The following is a 20,659-nucleotide window of genomic DNA, read 5'->3' as shown; positions in this document are numbered from 1 at the left end:
ATGTCATACAGATAAAAATACGATGGTGATGGGAGGAGGAAAACCTGGACGTCTTTCTTTCTCGTTGCCACGTTCAGGTCGCTGTGCTAGTGAACAACAATATTATTTTCACCGGAGTGGTCTGGGCAGTTTTGGAATATCCACCAGTTCACAGGTTGGATTACAGATGAATGGGAGTTCATGCTATTCTGACTATTGGGATAGTCAGGGAAGGCTTTGTGGGAAGAGTGGAACTTGAATTAAGCCTTAATATATGGATTAGAGTCAGTTAAATGCAGAGGAAAAAGAAGAATGTACCAGTGAGAAAAGAGTTCTGGGGACAAAAGTACAAAATGTAGGGGTATACGAGTTATATTTGGGTAGCCCATGGGAGGAAGAAGAAAGCTAAAGTGAAAGGTTTAAACAAGTGATAGGTGAGAAATTTCATTTGTAGATTTCATTTTTTTAACCTAATATTTATGGAATATATGTTATATAAATAAGTACTGTATTAAGTGGTTTACGTGCATTACTTTAATTACTACAACCCTGTGATGTAGGTACTAATCTCATTTTGCGTAACAGGAGACAGTGGCTCAGGGAGGTAGAGACTCGCCTAAGATCACTTAGCAAAGGCTAGAAGGGGGACTCAAATTTAGCCATTTGGATTCCAGAGGCCCTGCTTATCACTTCTCTGCTGTGCTTTCTCCTGAAGCAGTATCACTCCATGTTGGTGAGCTTTGAGATATGCAGAAGGCATATATTTTTGTCTTTAATAGTGCTAAAAAGAGATAAACTTATATTATCTTCAGAAGTAGGAGTTTATTGCAAAGTTTAGTGACCCTCATTGGGCAAGGATTCTGGTATTTTCAAGACGGGGATACCCGGCAGGCCTCATGGAAAACTGAGAGCTAGCTCAGGCTACCTCACAGATGTGTCACACTTTCCAAGAGAGAATATCTAAATGAGCCAGTTTGTCACCACTCAGCATGAGGCTTCTGTTGGGTGAGGTTTCATGTCAAGCCAATTGAAGATATTTTTTACTTTATTTACATTCAGTCCATAACATAGATTCTTAGTCAGGTCCAGGGGATCAGAATTGGTTTCTGTCTATACCGGCACCAGAGCAACTTCATAACAGCAATTGCAAAATCAGCGTCTATGGAGGCCTCAGTTAACATAGATGTGTCAAGGAGGCCAGGTGGAGATCGCAGGGACCGTAGGAAGAAGAAACTGCTACTCAGCTGCAGCTGACTCTCTCCACATGGAAACAGAGGATCAGATCATCTTCAAGAGATGCAAAATCCCAATGAAATATCCTGATTTTTAAGTACTGACAACTACTTAAAATAAAAGCAGCAAAACACTAGAAAAGAAACTAGTTTGCTACTGCTGACTTTAGTATGCCTCTTTAGTATTGGGAGATACCTGGCTTTTCAGAAGTGGCTTTGGGATTAGTTTCTCCAAGAGTCTTCTTAATGAAATTTTGAAGAATGACTTAGAGATCAAGTTCGCTTGTCCTTGGTGACCAGATCTGATGCGTCCAAAGCTTTCTCATGTTTAAAGGTCACCAACTCTCCTGTATCCTTCACCCCAACAGAACTCCTGGATATCCTCCTGTGTCTGTGGAATTTGGGGGAGTCAGGAATCCATGAGCCAGCAGTGTGCTTTAGGGGCACCACATCCGGAATGAACAGCCCTTCATTTCCTTGAACAGATCAATCATCAGTGGAAGCTGATTGCTCCCCTATCCATATCATACTTTGATTCATTTACACTTAAGTGATGAAAGTGGTCTTTTTTTTTTTTTTCTCTTTCTTTAAATGGATACTAACCCAGGAGGGGCTTGGGGAGTTGTAAAGGGGAGTGCTGACTCCTTGGACACGCTCTTGGTCGCATTCTCAAATGGCCCACTCAATTAGGGGTAATATTTCATTGACTTGTGTGTATGATGGCTCCCTAGCCAGCAGTGTTTTCTAAATGGTCCTGAGGCAAGACTTTGGGCTTTGAAAACAGCCTTTCATCACCTTTATGTCTGGGGCTGCATTGACACAGTCTGGACTGAAGCAGTTATTTCCATCAGAGGGAGCAGCCACAGTTTCTGGCTGGAATATCTTGACTTGGTTGGTTTCACTTGTCAAAAGAATGGGTGGTCTGATGCTTTCTGGGGCTGGGTTCATGCAGCTTCATTATCTACATGTTGAATCTGACCATTTAGATACCTGTCTGGATTTTCTAGAAGGGCAAAAAAAAAAAGAAAAGAAAAGGTTGGATTAAAAAAAAAATCAGGCTGTTCATATTTCTTCTTGCGCCTGCACAGGTAGTATAGATGCATTCTGACAACCAGTGTTATTCCTACAGAAAGCTCCATGTCAGTGTGTGCTCCAAATTGGCCTTGGGTTCAAGTGTGAAGCATGCAGTTGCTTTGTTTGATATTTGCATTAATAACACACCTTTCAATAAGGAAACTTCACACAATAGGAAGGTGCGTGTGTGTGTGTGTGTTTGTGTGCTCTAGTGTCTAAGTATAGAGGATAATGGTGGAAATTTTCCTAGTGACTGGGATAATGCAAGCTGTAGGTGTGACCTTCTACTCTAATTATAAAACTGGCTTGATCTGAATCTATATGAAGTAATTGATCGAGCTCAGTGACAAAATGTTCTCAGTACATAAAGTTCAAACATCCTTATATGTCTACACCTTTGTCTCTGAATTAGTGCTTGTGTATAATTTGTGGCGAAGACAAAGTTTGGAAAGCAGCTGCCCATTTTAAGGGATGTGGAAGACTATATGGTAGCCATGTGAGGTCAAGCAACTACAACAATTAAAAGCTAAAACAAATTGACTATACTATGTGCAGATACGTTTCTGATCATGTTGATATACTTTATATACCTGGACTCACTTAATCCTCACAGCAACCTACAAGGTGGGTATTGGTATTATTCCTACTTTACGGATGAGGAAACTGAGGCATGGAAAGGTAAGCCACTTGCCCGAGGACACACAACGAGAGGTAGCAAAGCTTGGACTTGAAAATAGGCAACCTGATTCTAGAGTCTGTTTCCCTACCCTGCCTACCCCAAAGTCATGAATTTCTCATTCCAGGGTTGAATCCCTGAGTCTTGCACGGTACTTGGCACCCAGGAGATGGGTTGGACAAATGCTAATGGTTGGATAAAAGCCCTTTAAAAGATATGAATTTCCATACAGATGTCAATTTTTATTGTTATTGTTGATGCTACTATTATTGTTAATAATTACAGCTACCATATATTGGGCTCTTTCTATGTGCCAGGCACCAAGCTAGCACTTTGCAAGCATTATTTAATTTCCTTCTCATAACACTTTAACTGAGGCACTGAACACATAATTATTTACATTTAGAAGTTCTGCTAGAAAATTGCAGTGCCAGAACTTAAACAGAGGTCTGCTCTTACTCCAGAGCTCATTGCCTTGACTATCAAGGCAATAAAATGTCATTGCTATGAAAGCTTCTACTTTTTTATTCTTGAGAGGTTTTTTTCAGGATTAAAAAATATTGTGATAATAAGCAAACAATAGTGTTTGAGATACATTCAACTGACAAATAATTGTTGGACAATATAAAAAGTATTGTGCTAAATGACATAGGGCAGTGTTTTCTAACACTTCAGCCTTTGTACATCATCTTCATGATTTTTTCCATATCTAAATTTCATGTGAACTTTTGCTTAATATTTTTCTATATTTATTTTTGAAAACTAATATACATTTATATTTCCTAGTCATGATATTTTGAGGGTTTCTTACTATGTACATTTCCAGGACACAAAGCAATATCATTGATACTAAATAGAAAATGCTTTCTATTTAGTATGTAGTAATGCTCTCTATTTGTAACGTTTTCTCTTTAGGGAGTATCTATGTACTACCACCTAAAGTCATCTTTCACATTTCCTTTAGTACTTACCACTCCATGGGAAACACAGAGGACACAAATATGCATAAATATTTGCATACCAAACCAACCTCAGACTTATCTAGGAAGCAAGTAATAGTTTGCGGGCAGGGAAAGGAATCATGCATGCTCCTAATCGTTGCCCCCCAGCTGCCCCTTAAGGAACTCTCCATATGTTTGAAGGAAGCAGGTTCACACAGGGTGTGGTCCAGTTAGCAAGGAAGCTCAGAGGCAGAAGACCCTGGGCTGGGTAGTAGACCTTCCTGCACGAGCTTTCTCTGGAAGGATGGCAGAGTTAGGGAGGAGAGGCAAGGTGGGCACATCCAAGTGCCTGTGGGAGCCCAGCTTCCTGCTCCCAGTCCTATGATTTCCAATTCACGCCTCACTCCTTCAGGGTCGGCCTCTCCGACACAGAGTCACAAACCAGATCTGAATTCAGGTTTTAAGGGCAAAAGGGTCATATTTCAGGTCATCTTACCTCCCTGTTTCTGACCTTTTTCACTTTCTCTGTTTTTTTTTTTTTTTTTTAAGTCTATAGTGCATACCATCTGTTTTCAATTTTGTGAAGAGTAATGAAAGAAAAAATCTAATCCAGTTTTTCAAAACACTTAATTTTTTAAAGAAAAATAGTCTTTTTTTTTCATTTTAATACTTCTGTGCTTAACAAATGGTATTTACTTACCAACACAATCTATGCAATTTCCCACCAAGATAATGCATGTTTTTCTCTCATCCATCCTCATACTTGCTGTCTTCTTGAGCTAGCTATTAAAGACTGAGAAGAGTTAAAGTTTTAAGCCAAAGCAGGTAATTTCCTGAAGAGAAGAAATGTTCCTTAAATGATTTCTCTTCATTAGATCTTTTTATTCTCCTTTCGTTTGGCTCTTTATGAAAAACAAAAAAAGGGAAAAAATGGGTGACAAATGTCTTTTGGCTCCAAAGAGGTGACAGGAAACCTCTGAAAGCAGAATTTGAAAAAAAAAATTAATTTCTTAGAACCAGAGTTGGAGCTGGCCTTTTAGCACTGTTGCACATTAATGCTGCTTCCCCTCCCACTGGGAAGCTAAGGCCCGAGTGGCAGTCATTATTGCCAATAGCACGGTTACCCAATGGATTCCTGGAAGGGCTCACTTAAAAGATTCAGCCAGATCCTCTCCAGGGGCTTCCAGTTTCTATCGTCCCAGGAATGAAATATTTAGTATCATCTTTCTGCACCTGAGGCTGCCATGGATTAAATTCTTGCTGCCTCCATTGCTGGGGCAGCCAAGAGCTCAGGCTGTAGCGACTGGATATGAAGTGCTTAATGGCTGCACTTGGCTGAGAAAGGGAGAGGAAAAAAACAGGCCAGAGCCACAGTCACCAGTGGTGATCATAGCCTGGAGAACAGACTTTCCAGAGATGCTGTAGCTCAAGAAGAATCTACTTGAATTCCTCCCTGATGCTGCCACCAGACGGCATATTTCAAAATCACATTCCATATATATATATATATGATCACCTATAGTAACCCATATAATAGAAACAAATCTGTATAAATGGTGCTGCGTGTCTTAACCTGGACAAGTTCACATTGGTTCCCCTTTTCCTGTCTGTTCCATAAATGTGTAGATTTCCCCCAAATATTTTCTTCAGTTCTCTGATTTTCACTCTCTATACACTCATCACCTATGAGCTATGAGCATGAGTCCCAAATCAACTCTTTGGGTGCGATTATCTTCTGGGAACAATATGAACTGCTTAACAAATGATTACTGAATAGATGAATGAATATTATTTCCCTTAAGTTGTAGACTTACCTTTCTAAGTGCATGTAGAACATCTCTTCCTGAATATTGGTAGTAGGCTGAATAATGGCTTCCCCAAATATGTCCATGTCCTAATCTCTGGAGCCTGTGAACGTTACCTTAGATAGTAAAAAGTGCTTTGCAGATGTGATTAAGTTAAAGATCTTGAGATGGGAAAATTATCCCGGATTATCTCAGTGGGAATGATGTAATTGTGGTTAGAAGAGGGACAGAGGAGGACAGAGAAGAACAATGAGACGACGGAAGCAGAGGTGTGTCCAGGAGCCAAGAAATGCCAGCAGCTTCTGAAATCTAGAAGAGGCAAGGAATGGATTCTCCCCTGAACCCTCCAAAAGGAACCAGCCCTGCAAAGCCTTGATTTTTATTCTCTTGAGACTCATCTTAGAGTTCTGGTCTCCAGAGCTGGAAAAAATTGAAGTTCTGTTATTTAAAGCCGTTAAATTTATGGCAGTTTGTTCTGCGGCAACAGGAGACCGATACAGTGTCTTACGGCAAATTTACCTCAATGTACCTGAAAATAAACTCACGACTTCTTCCCCAAATCCCACCCTTCAGCCTCAGATACTGGCTTGCTCATCCTCACAGTCTCTTGCACTAGGGACGTCTGAGTCCCCTTTGCTTTCTCTCTGTTTCTTACCCTTTCAGTCAAGAACGGCAGTTTGTTCATTCTATATGTGCAATGTTTCTCAAATCCATTGCCTTTATTGGCGGCCATGGCAATATCCTCCACAGTGAGAACACTGCCTGGAGTATAGTAGCTTCTCACTAAATGTTTGCTGAATGAATGCGAGCTGTGACTCCTCTTTCCTGATTCCTTTAAAATGTTCTTTGCACTGTGTATAATTTCCATTACGAAATCTCTGAGGGGAGGGGCAGTGTCTTTTCCCAGCACTTCATACAGGTTTGGAGTATCCAGTCACCCAAACTTGGTGAACTAATAAACAGACTCACTCCTTGTCACCACTCTGTGATCGAAAAATGTTAGGCGGTGGCAAAGAGCAGCAGTTTGGGAGTTAAATGGAATTAGGTTTATGTCCAGCTCTGTAATTATCTAGTTGCATAATACTTGCTGGCGAGATAGTAACCTTTTCAAACTGCAGTTTCCTCAGCTATACGATGGGGATAACGATAGCACTCACCTTTTGGGTTGTTTTCGGGAATGCACTGGGGTCTGGCTCAGGGTAATAATTGGTCAATAAGTATGCGCGCCTATCATCATTTCACTGTAGACAAGGGAGCACCTATATTACATCTTTTTGTTAACCAGTGGCTGGGGTGTGAGTTGCATATGCATGTGTGGGGATGCAGTGGCATTGGCAGAAAAGGAGGGCAAGGACCGGCGATGGGGAAGGCAGCGAGGCAGGCACTTTGCATTCAACAATGGAGTACAATTTGGAAACACTTGCCTTGTGTAGCCCTCAGCTGCCTGTGAAATTCATCTGAATCTTGTTCCGTTGGCCTATGGGGTATTTTCAAATACAAATTAGGTTGGCCAGAATTCCTTTTCTGCACCAACTCTCCTGGGTACAACTTAGAGGTTATTAAGATGCCTAATAAAAGGAGAGAGCACATTTAATAACATTACCATCAGCTTGACGGAGCTGAGCTATGTGGGCCCATGGTGCCCCAGAGCCTGCAGCCTCCTGCCACTGGTGCACTTGCTTAGAAGAGGCCCCATAATTATCCACATTTAAAAAGCACCATTAAATCCATTGAGTCAGTCATGTCCCATTTGCAGGGCCTTTCTGCCCACATTACTCGGGAGACCCAGGGCCTAGCTTCTTGGGGTGAGGGGGAGGAGGAGAAGGAATAGCTGGAAATTCCTGGCCTAAAGTGATGGCTGGTTAAATTTACAAAATGGCAGATCTGCTCAGTGCCATTGTCATCCCTGTAAGAGCTTTTCCTCCCTTTGTCTTAGGCATTTATTTAGCAAACCTTTATTGAGCACTGTGCCCCCACTTCTCATGCTGGATTCTGTTTAATCCTCACAACAACTCATTCAGTAGATCAGTGGTTCTCAGCAGGCAGTGATTTTGCACCCCGGGAGATATTTGGCGATGTCTGGAGACATTCGTAGTTGTCACAGCTGGGGTGAGGGGTGCTAATGGCATCTGGTCAGTAAAGACCAGGAATGCTGCTCAGCACCCTTCAGTACACAAAGCAGGCCCTCCCAACAGAGAATTATCTGGCCTGAGTGTCAGTCGTGCTGCAGTTGGGCCATTCCATCATAGGCGCTACTCCTTTTCTCATTTACCAGTGAGGACACTGTGACTCAGAGTGGTTATGAGATTTTCTGGTGTCACACAGCTGATAAGTGGTGGAGCTGTCAGGGCCTGAGCTCTCACCACTGTGCCAGATGGCCTCCTAGCATCCCCCTCGGCACTCATCCTTTGCTGCTGAGCTCCCTCCCTGCCCTTGCTCCAGGCCATCTACTTGTCTCAATGACAGTCTATTGTAATTACACTTATTGGGAATAATACAAATGTTTGCTTTGGTGGGAGTTGTCTCCTATAAAGAAGATTCCTTTGAGCACTTAAAAAATTGTTGCACATTTTGAATGAGTCAGGAGCCTATGCAAGAGTGGAATCTATATTTAGCTTTAAGATAAGTGAAATGTGAACATAGTACTCTTTTCCAAGCCCCTACTATCTGTGGGTGGTTTCAGAGATATTTCACTCCAAAGAAAAAGCCTCTAGTGGTTTTAGAAGCAGTGATCTGTGAAGTATTTGAAGTATCACTGGAAATGATATTGCTCGGGATCCAGGTGGCCTCTGGGCCTTTGCACAGCCATTCCCTCTGTCAGCAATACTCTTCCTTCCTCTCTTTTTTTGGCTCATTCCTTATCTTCCTTCAGGTTTCACCTTAAAAGTTATCTCTTAGGAAGCTTTCCCCAGATCTTGGTTAGGCATCCCTGCTTTCTGAGCACACTAAATCTTTTAGATCAGCTCTGTCCAAAAGGAATATAATGAACCGCATATGTAACTTAAAATTTTTTACCAGCCATGTTAAAAAAGTAAATAAGGCACAGGTGAAATTAATTTTAATAATTTTTCATATTTAGCCCCAAATATTAATATTTCAATATGTGATCAATACAAAATTATTAATGAGACAGTTTACGTGTTTTGGAACCGTTGTTGAAATCTTGTGTGCATTTTACACTTACAGCTCAACTCAATATAGATGCTAAATTTTCAACAGTTAAAGTAAAATATAGTCCTGCCAAAACAATAAAGCTGTAATTAGTAGAAAAATATTTTACACTGCTTTAGTTTTTAAATTTGTTTATTAAAATTAAACTAAATTAAAAATTCAGCTCCTCAGTTTCAGAAGCCACATTTTAAGTATTCAATAGGCACATGTTCTAGATTATTAGAAGCTGAAATTGCCTGTTGATTTGTTTTTTCCTCCCACTAGATTATAATGTCTTTGGGCTCAAGGATTAGGTTTTGTTCACTATATGCCAGCGCCTGGCACAGATTTTGGCACACAGCAGACACTTAATAAATACATGCTGAATGGCTTGAGTTAACAGTTCTAATCCTGTATAACCTTTATGATGTGGGTTCTTCTCTAATAAAATGAGAGTTTTGGACATTTTTGAAAGTCTGTTTCACTGGATGCTAATAAATGTTATGTGATCAAAGGGATCTGTGGTCAAACAAGTGCGAGAGATACAGGGTTCAATGAAAGGAGCAGGTTTCTTTACTGCAGGATTTCTCAGAGCCTTGAAAGTTTCAGTGCACTGTGGCTTGGCAGGAGAATTAAAACTTTTAATTTAATTTTAATAAATTAAAAATTTTAAACTAAATAAGATGTCCTATTCTCCCAACATATGTGACCATGAAACTTTTTCTTCACAGAGCATTTGCGGGACTCGTGCTCCCTGGAACACAGTCCAGGAATGGCTGGGTTACTGTAAGTCTCTTTAGCTGGGACATTCTTTCAGACTTAGCTTGTAGAGAGATGGTCTCAAGGACTTGTGACAGTGCACACCACTTTCTTTTCAGTCTTATCGGTTCTATCCTCTGACAAAAAAGGGGTGGTAGAGGAGCAAAGAGCCATCAAGTGGCTCAGAATCAATGCCTTACCTTATTCAAGAACAGATTGTTTCCAGATTGGAAAGTAGTTCTTCAAGTAATTCGCTCATTTTCTGAGAGGCAGTGAAAACAGTCTCCATTTATTTCATCCTCCCATCCTCTCTAAAAAGGTACATGATGCAAATCTGTGTATTGCCCTTTTCTGAATGGCCAACACAAGGTTTGAAATGGAAAGGCAAAACCTGGTTCACGTCAGGGGTGGGTTATTGGATTGAACTGTATGAATTTACCAATATTCAAACACTTCTGACCTACAACTATGACAATCTCATACGGTTCAACCAACTAGTTATAAGAAGTCTCTCTACTCTCATACTTGTAAGTAGGAATCTAAGGTTCCTAAGGAACTATCTTTCTTTAGAAAAACAGTTTGGAAATATATAGCAAAGTTTTTATTTTTAAAAATTAAAAAAAATTTAGATGTGAATATACTTTATTAAAACCCTCTCAAGGGTAAATGTTGAGAATTGTGTGTAAAGTAACATATTAAGCCATGTACACATCGTGGATTCAGCTGCAGCCCGATAAAATAAATCTTCACATATTTTAGAGTCATTATTGAATTACTAGTCAGTCCTGTTTTCTTCATGCGAAGAAAGTCTAAATTTTTCATCCCTTCTCTATAGGTGTGATATCCAGCCTCCAAAGCTTTTTCAAGTTCCCAGCAACCCATAGCCAGGTTCCTGCGTTCAAACCTGTACCTAGCTTCTTGCAGTTTCTTGTTTGGTACATTTAGTCACCTGGCTTCATCACTGCTAACAATGTTGCTGAAGTCATGTCAGTTAATAACCACTCAGTCTTTAACTTGTTCATACTGGCCACAGTCTTCTCATTCTGCAGTTTTGTTCTCAACATGCCAAGTGCCAGGACGTGAATCTTAGACCGACAAGTCATGAGGAAACCCAGCAAGAGCAGAAAGGACATGTGCTTTGATGTCCAACGGACTTGTTTTTAATGCTAACCCTGTACTTGACCAGTGGCAGATCTTACTTACATTCTTTTTCTCAGCCCCATGTTTACCAGCTTATAATAAAGGATATTATAAAGGATACAGATGAATAGCCAGAAGAAGAGTTACATAGGGCGGGGTCCAGAAAGGTCCTTAGAGGAGGAGCTTCTGTTCCAATGGAACTGAGTTGCGTCCCTCTCGGCATCTGGATACATTTCCCAACCGGGAAGCTCCTATAACAAAGTTTTAAATACATGTATCTTTGACCTTGTAAATCCATATCCAGGAATTTATCCTAAGACCTTAAAGGATAAGCACACAAAGTTGTGTGTACAGGGATAGTTGTCTCAGTGCTGTTTATAATAGCAAAAATTGGAAGACATTTAAATTTCCAATTGGGCAGTCATAGTATATCTGCATAAGAGTATTATGAAGGCATTAAAATGACAATGTGTGTTTGTGTTTATTGGCATAGAATGATGTCTATGGCATATTTTTAAGGAAAAAAGTATATTTCAATTTTAGCATGCATAATATGTTCTTCTTAAAATAAATATTTGTGAGTGTACGTGTGTATGTATAGAAATATATCTAAAAGTATATACATAAACATACTGATAGAAATTCTTTCTGAATGATAAGTGTAAAAGAGATTAGCTTCCCCATGAGTTAATACTTAAATTGTATTAAGTATTACACATGTAATGCCTTGACATATAATAGAGATTTCCTGCTGTAGGAATTTCAAGGCTTTTGACCCATGGGTGGGAGATGGAGACAAGTTTGTTGCTTGTTTGCTTGAGCTCTATGGACTTTTGATTCATGCTCTCTGTGAGTTCAACTTATAGAAGAAAACTCTGAGTTGACCTGATAATCTTGGAAGGAGCTCCATGTTACTCTAATATGTAATAATACTTCATATGACTAATAATATCTTGCTTTCAACTAGCCTTTTGGCATGCTGCCACACACATTACATCACTTGCATTTTCTGAGTACTTGCTAGGTGGTGATGCACACATCACTATTTTTACATGCTCTCTCCAAGGTAGGGACGCTTTCATCCATTTTGCTGATGAGAAGGCTGAGCTTCTGGGAGGACAAGAGGCACTTGTCCCACTGCTAGTGAGGACAAACCTAGGTTGGTGTTCTTTCCATTGTACCATGTTTTTATTTTGCATTATTTTATCCCAAATCACCCTCTCCATCTGATTCCTCCAACATATTCTAGGAGTTCTCTCTCTACCTGACACACCAAACTTTTCAACCAGGTGTGGAGAAGCACTGTGAACATAGCACTACAATGAAATACACAGTTCTGGGGTCAGAATTCCTGAGGCTGAAGCTACTCCATCACTTATTGGATGTGTAACCTTGGGAAAGTTATTTAACTTTTTCATGCCTCCATTCGTCCGTCTGAAAAATGGGGGTAATGATAGTCGTACCTACTCTGTAGACTTGTGAGAGGACTGACTGAGACAATTCAGATAAAGCAGTATAGCTCAGGGTCCTCCTCATCGTAAGTGATGGACAAATGTCGCCCACTGTCGTTCACCTCCTCTTCCTTATCATTATCCTTGTAACAACCTCACGTGGTTGCCTCCAAGAAGTGGAGACAGAGGTTACATGCCTTGTCTAAGGTCGCATAGCTGATAAAAGATAGGATAGCTCTTTTTTCATCTTCCCATTCAGCTGAGGGCACTGAAGGGTTGTTCTGGGTAGAGGACAGAAGATGTGGCAGGGGGCTCAGGGTAGAGTGGTATTCCCCGTGGTGTTAACGTGCAGTAGGTGAATGGAACGAAACAGCAACTAATCCAATCCAGCTCCAAACCACAAATGTCAACAGGTATTTTATGGCAGGGAAGGTGCCAATGAACGTGTCACATGCTCTTTTGAAAATAAATGAAGCCACATAGGGACTCTAAAGTAGAAAATAAGAACTGGGCTGTTTATGGATCTCCTCTGGCTCTAGTTTATGGTGTTTCAAACACCACGCAGGAAGAGGCACTGTAGGAAGAGCCCTCCAATGTGACGGACGTCACCGGGCTCCCGTGTTATCTAATTGCGTCGCACCCGGCAAGCCATTCAGGGCCTCTCCTGTTGCATCATGACCAGTGGGGTAATCAACTCCTGCTTGTGGGTTTGCTAGGAAAATGATTTTGGGATTGAGGTCTTGGTTTTGTTTCTCTCAGCTCAAATTCAAGTAAAATAATGCAGTGGTCAGTTCCCCAAGGGGTGTGACACCTGCTTTCCTTTAGAATCCATGCAGGGGGTGCCTCATGGAATCAGAGCAGTAAGCTTCCTTGGAGATCATCAAGTGATCTTAGTCCAGTGATTTTGATTTTCTCTTCTGTCAGTGATAGATCCCTTTTTACAGAGGAAATTTAATGTAGAATCTCAGTATCTAAAATATAAAAGGAAAGCTGCCTTAATTGAAACAAGAGGGCCACCTTGGTTAACTTTTCTCTCACTCAGAGACTGTCTCTGTGGGTCCTCCCCAGAACCAAGGGCGCTGGAGAGCTTAATTTGAAAATGAGCTCTTAAAGCTTGATAGGCACAGCGTCGCTGCTGGTTACAAAGCACGTGCCTGGGCCCCACCCCAAAATGATGGAACCAGAATCTAAATTTTCAATAAGATTCTCAGATGATTCTGACACTTCCTAATTTTTGAGAACCACTGGCTTCTTCCAGTGCTTTCATTTTGCAGTTGAGGAAACTGACACCCAGAGTAGGGAGGTTACTTGTCCATGGTCACAAAGCTAATGATGAGACCAAGTGCTGGGCTCCTGGCCCCCAGTGGCTCATTTAGACAGGCTCCTTAGTTGTGAGCAATAGAAATTCTGGCTAATGTAAATTCGTTGGAAGGCTATTTCATGGTTCATGAAATGGAAGAGAAAGCACAAGACCCAGGAGTGCATGCAGCTCCACTGGAGTAGATGGCAGCAGCTAGCAGCCTCTTCAGGGCATCACTGCCAGGAAAAGTCGGCTTGCAGCATTTCTCCTCCTTGTGGCACTTTATCAGTAGTTGAAATCTGGTGGTGGGGGAGATAGTCTGATTGGCTCAGCTTGGGCAAGGAAGGCTCTTTGGCTGGGGACCACAGAGAACCTTGACCAAAAGTCTCAGGAAGACCTCACCCAATGGGTGTGGCAGAACTCACTGAGACGATGCTACCAGTAGAAAGTGGAAATGTCATTAGGAGGCAAAAATCAACATACGCCCACACCCTCAGCCACCTTTCCCACCACACTGTGCTGTCCCCCTCTTAGGGTCAATGCTTCACAGAAAAAAAATCCAATTGAAACGAAGGGGTTAAGGTAAATTCTGTGGCTTAACTATCAGCCAAATGACATTTTAACAGCCTTTTTAGCATAGCCTGGCTGGGCTGAGACCTTCCCTGCAAAATGCCTTAATCCTTGGTCTCTAAATAGAGAGTTATTTTCAATTTCTCCAGTTCGTAATGTTTTAAATGGAACTACTGTTCCCCTTAGAGCACCTAGTGGCTGGCTGGAGACCTTTATTGATATATATATAAATTACCTCAATCCCCTCTGCTGCCTACAGATCCAATCATATTGAACTAATGTGCATATAAATAAAAACCTGGAAGTGTGGTTTATGGCAATAAGTAGTGCAGCCGAAGTTTTTACCATTCTGCAAAGACACCTTGATACATTGCTGATAATCTTCATAATATGTTTAAAGAAGCAGTGTGTCAGCTCAGGCCAGAGCACCCTGGGAACCGAATGGGAAATCTGATTCTCCAGCTTCTGATTGACCAAGAGAAGAATCTGTCCTGCCAGGAGGAAGCCTACCCCAGGCTGTCAAGGGCCCAGTGGCTGGAAATCTTTTCCCAAAGTCACCAGGCTGTAAAGAGATGGGTTGGTCTACAAAATATGCAGGGGTTGGAGCAGGAGTTCTCCTGTCGTTTTTTTTGCAGTCTGTGCTCTGTGGTTAGTCCTGATGGTGGGCGGGTTCCAGAGTAGCTGAGGAATAGGCTGGGAGCATTCTTCAGAGCGGGAGATGCCAGCCCTGGACAGGAACTCAAAAGGGGGACTTTGGGCAGTGGATATGAAAAGCATGAAGATACCTGGGTGCCTGGGAGCCTGGGAAAAAGTATGGAGGTGAAGGGTGGGGATGGGGAGCAGAGGTAGTTAACAGAATGTAGGGAGAGGGAGTGGTTCTGTTCTTGGACCTTGTGCCCAGCGCCAGCCCTGAAATTGAGCCCAGAGAGGAAACAGAGGCAAAATAAAGAAAACATATCATTCTTGCTCTGTGTAACAGAAAGTGGCTGTGTGTGCCCCAGAGACTGGGCACAATAATCCCTTTGGGATTTGGGTAGAAAATATTAAAATTTGTATTTATACAGATTTCTCATTTTAAAATGTTCTATTTTTGATGTGTTTTAATATGTATTTAATACATTAGTGTTGTGATATATGCATGCAATTTGAAAATAAATACATGTATATATAAGTAGATATATATATATACTGGATGAAAACACTTTTTTTTTTTTTTTAATTAATTTATTTATTTTTGACTGTGTTGGGTCTTCGTTTTCTGTGCGAGGGCTTTCTCTAGTTGCGGCAAGCGGGGGTCACTCTTCATTGCGGTGCGCAGGCCTCTCACTATCGCGGCCTCTCCTGTTGCGGAGCACAGGCTCCAGACGCGCAGGCTCAGTAACTGTGGCTCACGGGCCCAGTTGCTCTGCGGCATGTGGGATCTTCCCAGACCAGGGCTCGAACCCGTGTTCCCTGCATTGGCAGGCAGATTCCCAACCACTGCACCACCAGGGAAGCCCCAAAACACTTTTTAACTAATGGAGTGTGCAATAAAAAAAGTTTATAGACTGCTGCTTTACTGGTTCAATCCCTGTGCTAAGCCAGAGACTGCCAGTAATCCCCCAACCTTGAGCTGTTATTAGCAATTTCATCTATTATTCAGGAAAAACATAAGTAGGGTCCTTTGGTTTACCCATTTGTATGCTGTCTTAAGATCCTAGCTAAAGTTCAGAGTGATGTCATAATAAAGTACACTGGCCTTGGGATTGCTCAGCCTTAGTTTCTAATTTAGTTTCTATGTTATGGCCCATACCAGCAGTGTTGTCTTAGTCAACCTTTCTGGGTCTCAGTTTCCTCATTTGTAAAATGGGATTGACATTAGTATTTACTCCAAAAATGAGATAATTCTTGCAAAACCCTTAGTAAAATGCTGGGCACATAATTGAGGCTCGTACATCCTAGCTACAAAAGGACCTAGTTTAGGAAGGTCAATCAGCTGGTGACCACTTCTCCATCCCATGACCGTCCATAGCAGGCATCACTAATTGAGCACAGCCTTTTCCTGTCAGGACTTGGAGTAGACCTCAGGATTAGGTCACATAATAATTTCTTCCCCCGTAGGCAATTGCAGTCTCTGAAAGGCATTTGCTGCGAGAAGCTGCTAATGCACAGAAACAACCTTGTGGACTTCCCAGCAGCAGGAGAGATCCCAGTGAGACTTGAGGGAGAGCTTTTCTTATTTAGGATCCCGATGGGATGTTATCAAGCAGGTCTTTGAAAAGTTTTCTCTAGGGATTTTTGGGGCTATGGCAACAACAATGAGGATAATGCCTCACATTTTGAGCTGTGCTTTATAGTTTTCAAAGCACTTTCATGCGCATTTTCTAACTTCATCTTCATAGCAACCCTGCCTGGCAAAGCAGAGCAGGCATTAGAATCAGAAAAATAGCATTTCTTTTGTTTTTTTAAATGAAAAGAGCCCTAGAGACTTTGTCCAACCTCCTCATTTTATAGACTAAGAAATTGATGCCAGAGAGGGTGACTTGTTCCAGGTAACTTACTTGAAGCCCAGACACTTATATCCTACTTCTTGGTATCACTCAGTGTACCTTGTAAATGCTTAACAAAGATTAGTTGAAAAAGGAGTAAATTAATGACAAATGAATGACTCTGTGAATGAATGTAGTGTCTTAGTGGCCAAATCAGGACCACTAGAACCTTCTGTCTGTGATGGTGGGGAACATTTCCCCCAAAGCCTCCTGTAACTATTAATTGCCATTGCCTGTATGATCATCTGGACATACCAGCAGGTTCTAAGTATGAGAAATGGCCCAGCACAGGTTTTGGCTCTGACCAGAAGCTGTGAATTCTTGGGGAGGAAATACCACCATCTTAAGAAAAAGTGTAGGTGGGGAGTCCTAAAATTCCACAGTGTTTGAGTCAGGGATGGAGAAGGAGCATTTGTTGGTGATGATTTTGAAATATTAGGCTCTTGAGGATTTAATAACCCCACAGTATGTACTGAGTTTGCTTTACTGACATTTATAGCAGTACCTGGGCCCTCCTTTCCGAGGCTCACACCTGTCTTCCTGTACCTCCAGGTCTAAGGGGATTCCCACCCCATCATCTTGCGTGTTTTCATAAGTTCCCCTTGGTGAGAAAGGTGGCCAATGTATGGCTGATCTTGTGGGAAAGCCTAATTTGGGTCAACTCTATGATAGCAGAGGGTCACATGGAAATAAAGAGAGTGTGGTTTCTTGGTGTTTGGGGAGACTAGACTAGCAGCATGAATATTTTTTCTAGGGGCTAAAGTGAATTAATTAGTCCCTTTCTTCTTTTTGAATTGAATGCTTACTCCTTCCTGGGCACTCTAAGGAAGCATGGAATTTAAAGACTATCAGGAAACAACTGGGAAATAAGATGAGACATCTGCAGGTGAGGTAATTAAGTGATAATTTGTAGATCTGACCAGGGTTAAAATGGGTCACAATTACAGCGTTAGGAGTTTAGTGAAGAACTTCACCATGGGCTATAGTATGGGAGTATAGAGCTTAAACTGAATGTAGAAGAACAATATCTATATTACTTAACCAATACTATAATAGAACTTATTACATGCCAAACATTTATCTTAGTAATTTATACATGTTGATCCATTTAATTCTCACAACAAGCTTATAGATTATTTTATAGGTGAGGAAATCAAGGTAGGCAGAGCTGAAGTAACTTGCCAAAAGTAGAGGTGGGATTTGAACCCAGGCAGCTCAACATCCAAGATCTTAGCCATTATGCCTCCCACCAACAGCCACGTGAGTGAGCTTTGTTGGAAGTATATCCTCCAGCCTTGGTCAGGCCTTCAGATGACTGTAGCCCTGGCTGACAACTTGAATGCAATCTTAGTTTAACTGCTAAGCTTCTCCTGGATTCCTGACCCACAGAAACTGGAAGATAATACTCCTTTGTTGTTTTAAGCTGCCAAGTTTCAGGGTGACTTGCTATATAGCAATAAATAACCAATACAGCCCTCAGTGTATGTTGAGGAGTGTAGACTTAATCTTAGCCCCATGCCTAATATAGAGTACCTCGTTGATAACTGGGTCCTGAAGTGAATTATAGATGATAGAGAGCCACTGGAGATTTTTGAGCAGGTGAACATTATGATGACAATCATCTTTTAGAAAAATTAATGCAGAGTGGATGGGAAAGATGAATTAGGGGTGGAGGACACCTGTGTTAGGGAAGCAACTCAGGCTGTTGAAATGGCTTAAGCATGTAATGGTTTGGCCCAGGCTTAGGTTTAGGGCAAGGAGAAGGAACAAAGCAAATATAAGTTTCCTGAGAGCTGGGCCCTTACTTGTCTTTCTTTATCACTAGAGTCTGAGAGCCTTGCACAGTGCCTGGCACATAGTAGGCACTCAATAACATTTATTGAATGAATGATTGAATATGTGAGTGGGTGGGTGAGTGAATAAGAAAGAAAGAAATGTGGTGCCCCTGCTTTTCTTTAGAAAGGAAAACTGTCCAAAGATTCTATAGGTAATGTCTGGAGTAGATCTCAGTGACCTCAAACTCTATTTTCTATTTCTGTGATCCTGTTTGGGGCCAGCCTGTTTTCAAAGCCCATTCCTGTTCTGAAGTTGATTTTAAAACGTTCCTTTTCTTTTCACATCATTCGTGCCACAAACATTTATTGGGCATCTAAAATATGCTTAGCATCACGATGGGTCCCGGCGGGGAGAAGATGAGTGAGGGCTGGTCCTGTGGCGCTTCAGTATATCTTTCTCTGCTTTTATCTCTAGTCATCTCAGAAGTTTATTTTTGAAATAAAGGTTCATTTTCTTAGTGGAATTCTTAAGTGGGGAGTGATAAGATGAATTTGGGCTTTTAGGAACTGCTTTTAGAAGTTGTGGATGACTTCCACTGTTTGCTGCTCACCCTTGCTGATATGCCCTATTAATATTCAAAAGCTGTCACTTTATTTTATCTTTGTTCTTTTGTAGACTAGACTGCTGGCTGGGAGAAACTAGTTTGTCTGGTTTAGTCTTGTCACACTGTGGGGTAGGAGAAAAAGAGACATGACGCAAGTTTATTAAAAAAATGGGGGAATTTCTGCATATTTCTCTTGGTGTCACACTCTACTTAATTGACTTCTGTCCCTTTGCCTTGTAAATAAATTTCAGCATCATGAGTGTATAGTTGCTAGAGGACACAGAGTCTGGATGTAAAGCTGAGGAAAAGCTCTAGAGATGGCACTTTTATATTAAGGGCATTGTCCTGTTTAATAGCAGTGACTGTCTGGCATGCTGTGTTAGAAAGGATTCTGATGTGTACTTGGACATGTTACGTGAGTGATGACTGCCCAGGGGCATGGGTATGGGCAACTGTATTTGGAGCAACTGCTAGAAGGCTGGGTCTCAGGTTAGGTGTTCAGGGTAAGAAACTAGAGGAGATATAGCTAAGAACTACTAGAACTAGTGGTTAGGGTGATGGAAGTCAATGGCTTTACAACCCCCCAGACTCCATTCTGCCTCTGATCCTTCTGGCCTTCCTGATATGCTGACAGAGGCACTAAAGAGGCCATAGGATTTGCAAGGTCACAGCCAAGTACATGGCCAAGAAGGAGCTCTCATGAGGAGGATGTATGCACATGTGACCCTCTGCTTCCCCTCTCCACACTGTGCACAGACAGACATGCAAGTCTCCCCAGAGCACTGTCTCTGGTTCTTCTCATCAGAATTAAATTCACTTAACATTTTAAAAGAAAAAAATCTGAAAATATTCTCACGGTTGAGTCTAAAGGACTCAAAGAACTGTGATTCATTTACATTTGCTTTCCATTTAAGTCAAGGCGGGCTCACTCAAAGCTGCTTCCTCTAGCAGAGGCAGACTCAACTATTATCATAATGCTTCCCTTTTTCCCCTTATCCCCATTTGATAATCACATTTTATTCTTAAATATTTAGTTTTCTTTTATTCAATCTTTTAGGTTACTATATTGGTACAGAAGGGAGGGGGGAGACAGTCTTTCTCATCCCAGTTGTTATTCATCTGTCTGCCTAAAAATTTTTTTCCTCTTTTCTCTTTTCTTTCTTTTTTTTTTTTTTTTTTCATTTACCACCATTTTGGCTGGTGGGTATACGGTTTTTTTTTTTTTTTTTTTTTTAACCTCTAAGCACACTGAATGTCTTAAGGCTTGCATGTTAGACAGGAGACTGATAGGATAATGATGATGGAATGTTAAATGCTATCTATGTAAATCAGCTCCCTCAATGGGTACAAGATTCAGCTACTTTAGGTCTTTTTATTTTTTAAGGAGGATAATATTGGATTGTTAACCTACTTTAGAAGAATCTTTGCATTACCAGACACATTACTATTTTGCATAAAGTCATATTAAATTTTGGTATGATGTACAACATTATTTTCTCCTAAATGCTGCTTTTAACGTCCAAGTAGTTTCTTTTGTATTTTTGGCAGAGGATTGGTTTCTGATAGCCAGATACCAATTGGGAAGTAGGAAGAAATGAAGATCTTTACATGCTTTTTGCAGGCAGAGGAAAGGAAATTATATTTTCTCCACTTATTTGAAGTACGGGTAGATTC

At 41.2% G+C, this 20,659-nt stretch overlaps 1 long non-coding RNA gene across 4 annotated transcripts in view; it reads left to right on the top strand.

Annotated features, from left to right (window-relative positions):
- Positions 1–20,659, top strand: part of LOC309656958 — a 600,722-nt gene that overhangs the window by 287,473 nt on the left and 292,590 nt on the right. For 2 of the 4 annotated variants that reach the window (XR_014261625.1, XR_014261626.1), the window contains exon 5: positions 10,452–11,585. The exons of the other annotated variants lie outside the window; for them this stretch is intronic. This is a non-coding gene — a long non-coding RNA (uncharacterized lncRNA). Of the gene's footprint in view, positions 1–10,451; positions 11,586–20,659 lie in introns of those variants that run through there. 4 annotated transcript variants of the gene reach the window in all.

This window comes from Balaenoptera physalus (assembly GCF_965194825.1).
Source record: "Balaenoptera physalus genome assembly, chromosome: 3".
In the NCBI taxonomy this organism is placed as follows: Eukaryota; Metazoa; Chordata; class Mammalia; order Artiodactyla; family Balaenopteridae; genus Balaenoptera; species Balaenoptera physalus.
The sequence above is the reverse complement of the archived record's forward strand: the minus strand, read 5'-3'. Positions and strand labels throughout refer to the sequence as shown.